This window comes from Oryctolagus cuniculus, chromosome 12 (genome assembly GCF_051225735.1).
Source record: "Oryctolagus cuniculus isolate XC-2025 breed Fujian yellow rabbit chromosome 12, ASM5122573v1, whole genome shotgun sequence".
NCBI lineage: Eukaryota > Metazoa > Chordata > Mammalia > Lagomorpha > Leporidae > Oryctolagus > Oryctolagus cuniculus.
The window spans coordinates 114,678,666-114,692,959 of NC_142878.1; the positions used below are offsets into that span (position 1 = coordinate 114,678,666).

The window sequence follows — 14,294 nt, forward strand, 5'->3', positions numbered from 1 at the left end:
TTGGATCTAGCTAAAAATCCCATGAGAGCATTTTAGGCATGGAAAGCCAAGAACTGTAGCAAAAAAAAAAAAAAAAAAAAAAAATCTACATAAATGATCTCTGTGAGTGAGACCCCAGTGGAAAGAAGAGGACATCAAAGGAGGTACCTTTTTCAGAAGGCTAGAGAGAACTTTCCACTTTTTTTTTATGGCCCTGTCTACATACTAACAGAGTTTGTGGACTCAAAAGGCTTCCATAGCCTTGGCAGCTCATGACAAGAGCCTCAGGTGATCATTGACACCATAAATAAGTGTCAATTGTTAAATCAACAATAGGAGTCACTGTGTACTTACTCCCTATGTAGGACCTCTGTCCTTAAAGAGTTGTGCTATGAGAATTAACAGTAAAACTCATCTTCAAAAGTACTTTAGACATTGTGTGTCTCTGCAAACTGTTGAAATCTTTACTTAGTATAGAGTTGGCCTTCTGTATATAAATATAATTAAAAATGAATCTTTATGAAGAATGGGATAGCAGAGGGAGTAGAAGGTGGGACAGGAGTGAGGATGGGAGGGTGGGAAGGGGGGAAGAACTGCTATATTCCTAAAGCTGTACCTATGAAATGTGTATTCATTAAATGAAAGCTTTCTAAAAGAAAAAGAGCCAAGAATGAGCCAAGTATCTGGAGCCCTGCTATCCATGGTACAAACCTGGCTTGAGTTCTAAGTGCTAGGCCTTAGGCTAGTGGCGTCCAGGTATTGTGGTAGCTGGAGAAAGCCAGTTGATAGGAGATCCCTGTGCTTCTCTCTCCCTTTTGCTCCGTTTCTTAGTTCCTCAAATAAAAAAAAATAAAATATTTACAACTCTGGAAACCAAAACCAGAAGGATATTAGAGAATTCTTCAAACTTGTAATAAATAAGAATCATATTCCCACATGGACAGTGAGTTATTGAAGAAACCACATGGGAAATTCAGAAATAAGATGATTAGAATCAAAGTACACCACAAATTAATGGAAAAATGCAAAGCAAGGCTTGGGAGGAAATAGCTGTAAAGATCTATATTTCATAATAAGATATGAAATCAATTATCTACAATTCTACCTGAAGAAACTAAAAAAAAAAACAAAAAGGCAGAGAAAACTGGAGCCAAAAAAGGCAGAAGAAACAAAGAGTGGAGTAGGGTGGAGAAAGGAATGTGTGGTGCTCCCCACTTTGTGTAGGAAAGACACAGTGCTGTGATTCTGGCACATAGCAAAGGATGCATGCTTCTCCCACCAAGAGCCTACAGCCTCTGCACCGTGATATGAAGCTACCCAGATGTAAATAATCAAGCCCTCTTATTATCCTAGGCTTCCAAGGTAAACTTTTAAACATTTTTTATTAACATTTTTAACATTTATTTATTTATTTTAAAGGCAGAGTTACAGAAAGAGAAAACAAAGAGACCTTCCATCTGTTGGTTCACTTCCCCAGTGGCCACCACTACAGGGATGGGCCAGGCTGAAGCCACAGACAGAAGCTTCATCCTTGTCTCCTACAGGGCTACAGAGACCCAAGGACTTGGGCCATCCTCTCCTGCTTTCCCAGGTGCATTAGCTAGGAGATGGATCAGAACTGGGCCACGAGGAATCAGACCAGTGCCCATTTCAGTTGCTGCTGTCACTGGCAGCAGCTTAACCTGCTATGCCACAATGTCATAAAGATAAGCATTTCTAACTCAGGCCACAATAAAGGAGGAGAAAATAGCTTACAGGAGATGACTAGAAATTTGAAAGGAGTCAATCAAATGGAAATTTTAAAAAGCTGCAGTTCAGAAGATGATTGAAAATGTTATTAGAGGTTGCCCTCATTGTGGCATAAAATGTTAAATAAACCTCCCCCTTCAGTGCTGGCATCACATATGGCCACTGATTCAAATCAAGTCCTGGCTGCTCCACTTCTGATCCAACTCTCTGGGGTGGTCTGGAAAAGCAGTAGAAGATGGCTGAAGCCCTTGGGCCTCTGCACCCATGTGGGAGACCCTGAAGAAGCTGCTGGCTACTGGCTTCGGATTGGCCCAGCTCAGGCCATTATGGCCATTTGGGGAGTGAACCAGTGGATGGAAAACCTCTCTACCCATGCCTCTCTGTAATACTGCTTTTCAAATAAATAAATAAATCATTTTAAAGAATAGAACAATGTTTTAACTAAGACATAAAAAACCCACAAATTTCACCAGTTCATTGACTCTCCTATGATTACTTTTTCTCTTTTGATCTCCATTAGCAGTTTCACAATTCTGTTTTATTTTTCAGAATTCTAGAAATTCATGGTTACCCCATTGATCTTCCATAAGAACCCCATATTTATAATTAATTTTAATGGTCTTATAAATATAAATCTTCCTGGAGAAGAACTAGAACAGTGAATGACAAAGACAAAATCATCACAATTGAAATTTTTAAAGTAATTTAGCAAAGGAGATGCCCACAGGATTTGAAAAAGCACAGCAGTATCTTACAAACCAGTTCATCATTTCAGTCATTGATAGCACTGGAGCAATTTCAAAATTCTTCTAAAGTAACCAAGGAACCCTCCTCCCCTTTTTTAATAACAGCAGCTTGTAATATTTCACCATTGGACTTCTCAATGTTACATAACCCCTGGAAAACTTACATCAATAACATTTCTATATCAATGTAACAACCTAAAATTTATGATATTGCAACTAGATAATACTTTTCATGTAAAGTGAGCCTAATTAGCCATCATCTCTGCAAGTTGAAAACTACATCTTTTGTTGATTTCCAGGGATCCACAAAGAAATCAAGGTCAAAGCAGTTAATTTAAAACTTTGATTTTGAAAAAAAATGTCAAAGATATCAAAAATTTTAAAATACTTGGTTAACATAGGATCTCTGATCATTATGAGACAATAATCATTCACTTATATAGAGTCAAATTATGTTTAAATATATTTTACATATTAAGTATATTTAATATTTGATTACTAGAAATATACACTTAAAACATATTAAAAATCAACTCTTAACATTCAGTTTTCTAAACCCAAAGATAGAAAATACATGAGATTATCTTGACAAAACACAAAATTTCTTTCCCTCATGTAATTAGTTACCAAAAGATAAAGAAAATCCTTTTGTACTGTGCTTCTTCTAGTGGGAAGTTCCCCCAGATAACTTAGAAGTTAAACCTAATGGAAGGGTACCCAAACTTAGACACTGAAATAGTATGTGTGGAGGCTGTAAGCATTCAACCTTATAAAAGAATGAGAACACTTAGAAACAAGTACACCTGAGGCCGGTGCTTTGGCACTGCAGGTAAAGCCACTGCCTGCAGTACTGGCATCCCATAGGGGGTCAGTTTAAGTCCTGACTGCTCTACTTCTGATCCAGCTCTCTGCTATGGCCTGGAAAAGCAGTAGATGGCCCAAGTAGTTGGCCTCTCTGCACTAGTATTGGAAACCCAAAGGAAGATGTTCCTGGCTCCTGGCTTCAGATTGGCATAACTCCAGCCATTGCAGCCTTTTGGGGAGTGAACCAGTAGATGGAAGACCTCTCTCTAACTCTCTCTCTGCCTCTCTGTAACTCTGCCTTTCAAATAAATACATAAATCTTTAACAAAAAAAGACAATAACATATCTTAGAAACAAAAGCATAAAAATCCATAGAACAGTTTAAATACATCTAGAAAAGTCAAGTATAGTGGCCAGTGTTGTGGCATGTTGTGTAAAGCCTGTGTCCCCTGTGACACAGGCATCCCATCCTACATGGGCACTTGTCCAGTCCTGATTATTCCATTTCAGATCCAGATCCCTGCTAATGTGCCAAGGGAAATAATGAAAAATGGCCAAGTCCTTGGGCCCCTGCCACCCATGTGTGAAACCCAGAAGAAGCTCCTGGCTCCTGGCCATTGTGGCTCAGGTCCAGCCATTGTGGTCATCTGGGGAATGAACCAGTAGACCAAAGATCTCTGTCTCTTCTCTCTCTTTGTGAACTCTGGCTTACAAATGAAAAAATCTTTAAAAAAAAATTAGGTACTCTTAGTATCCTAGTCTTCTAAGATAAACATTTCTCTTTAAGACTAATTAATTTCAAAGGTAGAGTTACAGAGAGAGAACAGAGAGAAAGATCTTCCATCTGCTAGTTCATTAGCCAAATGGCCACTACAACCAGAACTGGGCCAGGCAGAAGCCACTTCCAGGAGACTCATCCAGGTCTCCCACATGGGTGCAGGGTCCCAAGGACTTGGGCCATCCTCTCCTGTTTTCCCAGGTGCATTAGCTAGGAGATGAATCAGAAGTGGGCCACGAGGAATCAAACCAGTGCCCATATGGGTTGCTGCCATCACAGGCAGCATCTTAACCTGCTGTACCACAATGTCAGCTGTAAAGACAAGCATTTCTCATGACAGGCCATAACTAAACAATAAAGGAGGAGAAAATAGCTTATAAGAGATGGCTAGTTGTTGGAAAGGAGTCAATCAAATGGAAATTTTTAAAAATTGCAGTTGAGGAGAGGGTTGAAATGTTATTAGAGGGGCCAGGCACTATAGCATAGTAGGATAATCCTAGAAAAGCTGTTGGTGGCTCACTTGGTTAACCCTCCACTTTGAGTGCTGGCAACCCATATGGGTGCTGGGTATAGTCCCAGTTGCTCCTCTTCCAGTCCAGCTCTCTTCTGTGGCCCAGGAAGGCAGTGGAGGATGGCCCAAGTGTGTGGACCCCTGCACCCACATGGGAGACCTGGGATACAGGGAGGAAACACCTGGCTCCTGGCTTCGGATCCACACAGCACTGGCTGTAGCAGCCATTTGGGGGTGAAGCAATGGAAGGAAGACCTTTCTGTCTGTCACTGTCTAACTCTGTCAAATAAATAAGAAAAATAAAAAACAAGAAGTTGCAGTTGATTAGATGGTTGAAAATGTTATTTAGAGGGCATTGTAGGCTAATCCTAAGCAGTGCAAGGTGTGCTTGAGCATGGGGGATCTGCAAGAAGCTCCTGCCTCCTGTTCGGGATTGGCTCAGCTCCAGCCATTGTGGGTATTTGAAGAGTGAACTAGTAGATGGAAGACATTTCACTCTCTCTCCCTCTCTCTACCTCTCTCAAAATTTTTAAAAGTTATTAGACTGGGGCAGGCACTGTGGCATAGAAGGTCAAGCCTCCACCTCAGTGCCAGCATCTTATATGGGTACCAGCTCAGTTGAATCCCAGCTGCTCCACTTCCAATCCAGCTCTTTACTAATGCACCTGGGCAAAGCAGAGAAATGTGGTACTTGAGCCCCTGAACCTGTATGGGAGACCCAGAAGAAGCTCCTGGCTCCTGCCTACTGGCTCCTGCCTGACCCAACCCCCAGTCATTTGGGTAGTGTCATTGGATGGAAGATCTCTTTCTTTCCCTCTTTCTCTCTTTGTATCTCTTCCTTTCAAATACATAAATGTGTTGTAGAAAGTTATTAGACTTTAAAATCAAATATGAAAAACCTCTTGCAAAAATCATTAATATTTATATTTTTGTAAAAAAATTTACTAACTTAATGTAGGGTATAAATCCTAGTTTTATTTATTTGAAAGAATTCCAAAAAAATAAAGACAATGAGAAAGTGATCATCTGGATCACTTCCCAACTGACTGCAACAGCCAGAGCTGGGACAGATTGAAGAAGCCAGAAGCCAGGGAAGTCCATGTGGTTCTCCCACATGTGTGGCAGGGGTCCCAGCACTTGAGCCATCTTCTGCTATCCCAGGCACATTCGCAGGGTGCTGGATTAGAAGTGCAGCAGTCTGGACTCAAAGAAGCACTCTTATGGGATGCAGGTATGATAGACTGCACTTCACCTATGATGCTGGCTGTACCTTGAACATTTTTAATGTCAGGGCTGGAATAGTGATGTTGTGGGTAAGGCCACCACCTGTGATGCTGGCATCCTTATGGTCACATGTCACAGCTGCTCTACTTCAGATCAAGCTCCCTGCTAATGGCCAGGGAAGAGCAGAGGAAAATGCACAAGTGTTTAGATCCCTGCCACAGATGTAGGAGACCTGAATGGTGCTCCAGGATCCTGCCTTCAGTCTGACCCAGTGCGTGCTTGCTTGCTGCAGACATCTGGGATTGAACCAGTAGATGGAAGATGTCTGTCTCTTTCTACCTCTCTAACTCAGCCTTTCAAATACATAAATAAAACTTTAAAGAATTCTAAATTTTGGTATGTTGATTTAGAATTATTTTTATTGGGGCCAGCACTGTGGCATAGTAGGTTAAACCTCCACCTGCAGTGCTGGCATTTCGTAAGAGCACTGGTTCAAAATGCCCTAGAAAAGCAGTGGAGGATGGCACAAATCCTTTGGCCTCTGCACCCATGTGGGAGACTTGGATGAGGGTCCTGGCTCTTGGCTTCAGATTAGCTAAATCCAGCCATTGCAGCCCTCTGGGGAGTGAATCTGTGGATGGAGGACCTACCTCTCTCTCTCTCTCTCTCTCTCTCTCTCTCTCTGTTATTCTGCTTTGCAAATACTTAAATAAATAAATCTTAAAAAAATATTTCTTATCCTTGATAACTTGATTTTTTTTACTTTGAACTTTTATTTGGCAAAGCAGCACTGCATAAACTGTGCAGTAACAAAGACAGTTTACACAGAATGTTAAATTCATATACATTATTAGCAAATTAAACAAACCAAAAAACCCTAAGCTACAAATCCCCTATCACTTTTAGAAAGAAAGAATGAACTCTGTCAGTTATGTCCAATCTGAACAGCAGTGTCTACAGGACATCACCTGCCATCTTAAGTTTCAGTACTTACAGATGCCTACTTGGAAGGTAACAGAGCAGTTGACTGTATCTACAACATGCTATTCTGTGACACCACCTCAAAAGCTTTAAAAAGAAAGCTCATCTCTACTTTCTTAGTAGCATCTAACAGATATCCTAATACCAAGAATCTTAACTTGTGAATGGTGGTGTTATCTGATACACAGAAGAAATTTGATATATTAACATCAGAACAAAATTAAGTGTCCATGAAAAGGAAAGCCACTCCTCAAAATCAGTCATAAACTAAAATTTTCCATTTTGAAGAAGCCCTATTTTCCTATTTTAAAGTAAACTGTGGGCATGTGAAAGAAGTAACACACACATTCCTATTCTGCAGCCTTCCTCTGCCAGTCAGGCTCTCTGCCTCTTTGAGGAATAAGAAACCCCTACCAAACCACACATTTTCATGCTGAAAATAACAGTGTGATGAAGTCCAAGTGAGCTGTGATGCTGTTGGTTTCCAAACAGCATCAAAAAGCTTTAAGGCCTGAGATGAACAATCCACTGAAATATCATGGGCTGGTCAAGCTGATGGTCTTAGAGTTCATTCCCTGCACATGTGGAAGAAAAGAGCAGAAAATAAAATCACTCCCACCTAGACCATTGTTTTTATCTGTTAAAGGCACATATACCACCCCTACCAAAGGCTTCATTTTGACGCTGCCATCTTGCAGGTAACTTATTGTTTAGTGATATCTTAGCAAGTAATTTTGAACAGCTGTGTATTAACAACTTATGAAAACATTTACCAAAAGACCCAATCCCTTCTATATATTTTAAGCCAAGAGTACATGTATTTAGAAAAATCTATCTTTTACACTTAGCAATTCATTTTTTATTTTTTATGAGCATTTATCATTTATTGGAGAAAAAAAAAGTCATCCTACTGCAGAGTAGTTCTTGGTCTCTCTAGCTGCTACACTGCTTTATCTCTCTGTAGCCACTGTAAGTCAGAGATGCTCTTATCCCTGGCAGGAAAACCTGAGGTTCATTACCTCATGTCAAAATGGATAGGGTCCCCAAATCAGTAATCCATCCCATGATCACCTTGAGGAGATGATCTGGGTTGTGCATGGCACAAGCATCATGAGCCATCAGGGGTGGGATTCCCTTTGTACCCAGTCATCCTCCTCACCTTGCACAGCTTGTAGTTCAGTTTGTATACCACCTCCTGCTCATGTCTGCCACCACATGCCTTCTGCTGTGATGTAGTGATCAGCAAAATGGCCCCTTGGTGTCAAGGATGAGGCAGAAATGCTCACCTGTCTTCTTGATGCTAGCCAACGTTTGCTCCATCTCACATGTATCCACGAATGCAGCAAGGTATGCAACATCAGTTTTTGAACCTGGTTGCTGATTCTGATCAAGCACTGCATACATTTCTTTACCTCCTCTCCAGTCACTGCATACTTGAGTCCATTTCTCAGGCAGATGATGAGAGGGAGACACCCTTAGGTTGCAAGGACATGATGATGCACAAGGTGCCACAGCAAAGTGCAGAGAAAGCAAAGATCACCAATTCATTTTGAGCATTTATACTTAGATTGCCTGAAAAACTAAAATATTAGATAAGTATGGTTTTTTAGGTTATGATCTTGCCAAAGAACAACTTTAAAATTGAACTTCATAGAAAGCAAAGAACATTGCATCACTTTCATATATTGTTTGTGTTTAGCTGAAAAATTATATTTTGATTTTAACACAAATAAGCACAACAAACTTTTAAACATACTACAGGTACATGTATATAAGGCATAGCATATGTTATGAGACAGAAAAATATAGAAATCGCTGCAACAGTTTTTAAATCTTTTAACTCCATTACCTGACAAATAATCAGGCCCTTATGGCTCACCACGTGGGATGCCAATTCAACAGAAATGAATGTTGGCAAGAGGAAAAAGCTTATTTCTAGAAGCTGGCATCTTGGGGAAAGATATTTATCTTTTTTTTTAAAGATTTTATTCATTTGGGGCCCGGCGCTGGCACCCCATATGGGCACCGGGTTCTAGTCCCAGTTGCTCCTCTTCCAGTCCAACTCTCTGCTGTGGCCCAGGAGGGCAGTGGAGGATGGCCTAAGTGCTTGGGCCCTGCACCAGCATGGGAGACCAGGAGGAGGCACCTGGCTCCTGGCTTCAGATCAGCACAGTGCCAGCTGCAGCAGCCATTTGAGGGGTGAACCAATGGAAGAAAGACCTTTCTCTCTGTCTCTGTCTATAACTCTACTTGTCAAATAAATAACTAAGTAATATTTTATTCATTCATTTGAGAAACAGAGCCATGGAGAGAGGGAGAGCCAGAGAAAGGTCTTCTACCTGCTGGCCCACCCCCAAAATAGCCAAAATGGCCAGAGCTGGGCTGATTCAAAGCCAGGAGCCAGGAACCTCCCCAGCTGGGTGTTGGGCCCAAGCACCTGGAGCATCCTGCACTGCAGAAAGCTGAATCAGGAGAGAAGCCAACATGCACATGAAATGGTGCCCACAAGGGAAGACAGCACTACAGGTGAAGGCCTAGCTCTCTATGCCACAGCATGGCTCCAAGAGAAAGCTCTTGATGTAAAATGTTCTCTTTCTCCCAAAGAGTTTTTAAAGGACAAGGGTAGCTTCAGGGGGAAGTTAGAAATAAAATGATGAGTCACTTTAACTGCTGATATGTAGATGTTCAAGCTTTTTTCTGATGGAGACCTCTTAACCAGGGGAGTCAGCATCAGTTGGTTGGAGGATCCTTGTCAGTGGGGTCAAAAGTCCACCATTATGAGGCCAGCACCATGGCACTGTAGGTTAATCCTCTGCCTGTGGTGCTGGCATACCATATGGGTGCTGGTTCTAGGCCTGGCTGCTCCTCTTCCAATCCAACCCTCTGCTGTGGCCTGGGAGAGCAGTAGAGGATGGCTCAAGTCCTTAGGCCCCTGCACCTGCACGGGAGACCAGACTCCAGATCAGCACAGCTCTGGTAGTTGAATTACTCTGGTAGCTCCAGAGTAATTCAGGTAATTCAGAATATCAGTAAATGGTTTTTGCTATACAAAATGTGAAAAGGAAAAGGGAAGGAAGATGGTTTTATTATGGTTACAACTCCTTTTTAAAACTCCCAAAGAAAAATAAATAAAAGTTCTAATCAATTAAATATAATTACTTCTTGCTTTTAGTAACCTCAGTTAACCCTATTGTTCCACAGCTGAAGCCTGAAAAACTTACTTGAGCATTTAACTTGGAAAGCAACTCTAGTCCCAGTGATGGTACTGGACACTAACATACACAAAGATAATTATATCTTCATATCAGGTTCAGTTGGCACTCTGCTCAAAAAACACCTTTTATTGCATTAATTCTTGTTCCTCACAGTCAATTTCATCAGAGGCATCTGTGGAAATTTACAACAGGTTGTTAAGAGATCAGGGAGCCAGGAAAGTGAGGGTTTAGTTCAGGTAGGAGAGAGGGGAAAGTCTGGAAACTAGGGTAGTGTCCACACCACTCAGAGAGCAGGCCAAAGCCACATGCAGCAAGCACCTTGAGCTGCAATTCACCGCTTATCACCTGCAGCAATGCAGAGGCAGAGAGCGTTATTTAAGAGAGAGAGGTAAATATGGGTTCATACCAAGCACCAGGAACCAGCTGCATGGAGGAGCATCTAGGCCTGGAAGCCTAGGGCGCGGTGCTACAGAAAGCCTCCTACTGGCAAGAGGTCAGGGGAAAGAGAAGGGCCAGACACATGTCCTAGGAGTTTAATCCACTTCCAAAGGGGAGTGGTTAATTAACCTGATTGGCTGGTTAGCACCCAGGTGTGGCCAGGTAGGGGCATGACATCACACAGGGGCCAGGCGAAGGCGTGGCCTTCCAGCTCACAAACCTAATCAATTTTAACCTGCATGCCTGCCGACTTCAACTCTGACTTTCAAATGAAATAAATATTTTAAAAATCCACTTAACAGCCATCTTTTCTTAAATTTAACACATACACAGGCCATGCAGTATTACAATAGAACACCACTTTCTTCTTAGTAATAGGATTGTAACTGTAGCTGCTTAATCAGCCACAACACAACTCAAGGTGCTTTTGGATGGAAATTAAATTGAACCACTCGTATTTCACCAAATGAGCACTCTTCCAAACCATATCCAAATCTTCCTCACAGAGGGGCTGAGGCAAAAATTAGAATCTTGTCTCCCACATGAAGCAGGCAGGCATACAGGTTAAAATAGATTAGGTTTGTGAGCTAGAAGACCACGCCTTTGCCACGCCCTTGGTGGCCGCATGCCCCTACCTGATGCCTTTGCCATGCCCCTGTGTGGCCTCATTCCCCTACCTGCCCACACCTGGGTGCCCACCAGCCAATCGGGTTAATTAACCACTCCCCTTTGGAAGTGGGTTAAAAGCCCAGCCGCGCCTGCTCTTCTTCTCGGGCCTCTTGCCAGGACAGGGCTTGCTGTAGCCCTGCACCTCCAGGGCACAAGGCCTTCAGGCCATGTGTTCTAGGCTTCCAGGCCTAATGCTCATTCATGTGGCTGGTTCCTGGTGCTTGGTATGAACCCCTATTCACCTCTCTCCCCTAAATAAAGCTCTCACTCTCCTATGCATCTTTCTCACTAAATAAAAGCTTAAAACGTACCATGCTGCCTCGTTTATCTGTACCCGTATTTAGAATTCTTCTCTAAATATTAGGCAAGAACCCTCTTGGGCTTATTAATATCGAGGATTTAGTAATAAGCCCATGGTGAAATCATATGGCACCCCAAATTCCGGTAGCACATGTGGCACCCCGGATAGCATTTCTAGGGAACTTTAAGGGGCCACAATTTAGTGTGGATTTTATGGGGTATTCTCCAATTTCACACAAACCAGTACCACAAAAAAATGACCTAAGCCAGGTCCAAATTCCATGAACCCAAAGAGCAGAGACAGAAATTTCAGTCTCAGAGCTGCTGACTCTGTACACAAATGGAAGCCATTATGCTAATAGGTAGCTAATGCGCAGCAGGAAGAGAAAAGAAAGTCCCAGAGAGAAAGTGCTCTCAGCAGCTGCTGGATGTCCCAAGTCCCAGCCACCAGGTTAGCTCACAAGCAGCTCTGGGGAGGGAGTACAAGTGGCCATTGCCCTCCTTACCAGTGTGAGAGGGTCAGGCCACTGGAAGAATACACCCAACTTCTGGATCGCTCACCAATGTGGTTATTGAGTGAACAATCCAGCTCTTGATGCTCGCCGCTTCAATTCACCAAAGATGAGGCCTGGCCAGAGGAAAAGGTTTATTGCAAGAAGGCAGCAACAGCCTTGGGGAAAGAAAAATAAGTTTCTCTCAATCCAAACAGGTGCTTTTCTACCAAACCACGCAGTACAGAGGATTTTTAAAGAGACAGGGTAATTGGAGGGTGAGGATTCAAATAAAACAATGAGTCTATTCAATTGACAATTATGCAGATTTTCAGGCTTTGTTCTGAGGCACAGCCCACTACCCAGTCAGAGGAGGCCAGGGTGTCACCCCAGGGGCTTTCTGCCTCAGTTGTTGGGGGGGGAGGTTGTTCTTTGTCAGTTGGGGCAAAAGCTTGACATTCCTAATCATCTCCTTTTTTAGATGGCTTCTGAAATTCTTATGCAAATATTATTCACTAGATTATAGCAACAGAGGGTGCCTTCATTAAGGTAAACATTTGAAAAGGAAAAATGCATTTATTGTGGTTACAGGAGTACCATTCAGTTGGAGGAGGGCATTTGAGGGCTTATAAAGAGGTTTTAAGGAAGGGTGTGCTGGTGTAAGGACTAGATGACCTAATGGGGAGTCCTTTTAACAGTGGGCAAAGACACTTGCTTCTCCCCAGAACCTGTGTATTAGCAAGACAGAAGTGGACTGCCCACTCCTCTGAGTTTCTAGTTTTCTCATGAGAACAGAAGGGAAGTTAACAATCCCACCCTTCTAACCTAGTTTTACCACGAGAATTTGCCTATTGGATAGTTCCCAAGGTTTTTTGTTTTAACAAGAGCAGGCTAGACAAGATTATGATTCTGTCCCTCTGATAGATTGTTAGCTGTTATTATTCTGCTCATCCAAATTGCAGTTAAAAAACTCCACTCCATTTTTCAGATTTCCCTCTCTTGGAGACCCCCTAGTGGCTGCTGTGGCAAGAGGTTTCTCATGTAAATAAATCTGGCTTTGCTCACTGCCTGTCCATATGGAAATTCCTTGTGAAACATGACTCCAGGAACCTTCTTCCTTCATCCATTTTCCCCCATTACTTTGGTGTGGTGAAGTCATGGAAGAGTTGACGGTCTCTGGTTTCAGATGTCATGGCTGTTGCTAGATCGATGACAAGGCTTAAGTTCTCTGATTCCTCCTGGTGGTCCTCAAACCTTCCAGCACCTGTGTCCTTCAGCTCTGCCTCAGCCTAATGGTAGAACAGAGACCTGGGGCTCCCCTGCTCTCTTAAAAACCTGTAAATTTCCACAGATGCCCCTATGAAGTTGACTGTGAGGAGAAGACTTAATAATCACTGGGATTTCTAAGGGTTGGGTGTCTGGGTGTCTACTTCTCACTGTTTCTACACACACGCACACACACACACACCAGTCATGGACAAAATATTTCCCAGGTGCAAAATTAGGTAATGTTATCAGACTCAGTAACCTCCTTTGCACCAAGCAAACAGGTTTCTCCTGGTGTGCCTTTATTGGAGGGGCAGGGTTTTGTAGCGTAAAGTACTGGGCTGCTTTCCTAGGCCTGCTTCTAAGGCTGCTGCATTCCTTCTGCAGAGCACATGTTTTGTTTCCCATGACTGCTTTCACACACATAGGCTAATTTCTATCTTCCTGTCTAAAAATATTATTAAGAGCATGAAAATATTTTTTTTAATTTATTTGACAGATAGAGTTAGTGAGAAAGACAGAGAAAAAGGTCTTCCTTCTGTTGGTTCACCCCCCAAATGGCCGCTATGGCTGGAGCTGTGCCGATCCAAAGCCAGGAGACAGGTGCTTCCTCCTGGTCTCCCATGTGGGTGCAGGGGCCCAAGCACCTGGACCATCCTCCATTGCCTTCCTGGTCCACAGCAGAGATCTGGACTGGAAGAGGAGCAACCTGGACTAGAACCCAGCACCCATATGGGATGCCAGCAGGTGGAGGATTAGCCAAGTGAGCCATGGCACCGGCCCCATGTAAACCTTTAATAGAAGAATATCCTTAGAAACAAAAGCTGAAGGAATTGTCTGATTACAAGAAAAATATTAAACACATTAAGAAAAGACAGAAGAATCAAGTGTCCTATGACCTTAGGCTTCTAAGATAAACAGTTTTAATGTTAGGTCACAAGAGTCAGAACCAAGGAGGAAGAAATAACTTGCAGGAGATGCCTAGAAATTTGACAAAGAAAATCACCAATTAAGTAGAAACTGCTAAAAGGAGAAACAGCATTAAAAATAATTTCAAAATGAAACAGCAAGATTATTACAAATATTTATGTTACCAGAGGGAAGGCCGTGGAAGTGTTACGGGAGAAATGCAGGGTTCTTGTC

At 42.4% G+C, this 14,294-nt stretch overlaps 1 long non-coding RNA gene across 4 annotated transcripts; it reads right to left on the reverse strand.

Moving 5' to 3' along the window:
- Positions 1–6,589: 6,589 nt before the first annotated feature.
- LOC149123248 (uncharacterized) lies at positions 6,590–12,143 on the reverse strand. Of its 4 annotated transcripts, none has more exons than XR_016217705.1 (4): positions 11,901–12,143; positions 9,994–10,159; positions 8,059–8,352; positions 6,590–7,347 (listed from the first exon to the last, which is right to left on the reverse strand). It is a non-coding gene; the product is annotated as an uncharacterized LOC149123248 (long non-coding RNA). The 4 variants fall into 4 exon arrangements; XR_016217703.1 differs by lacking the exon at positions 11,901–12,143 and adding an exon at positions 10,394–10,544 and having other exon boundaries at positions 8,059–8,246; XR_016217702.1 differs by lacking the exon at positions 11,901–12,143 and adding an exon at positions 10,394–10,544.
- Positions 12,144–14,294: the final 2,151 nt, after the last annotated feature.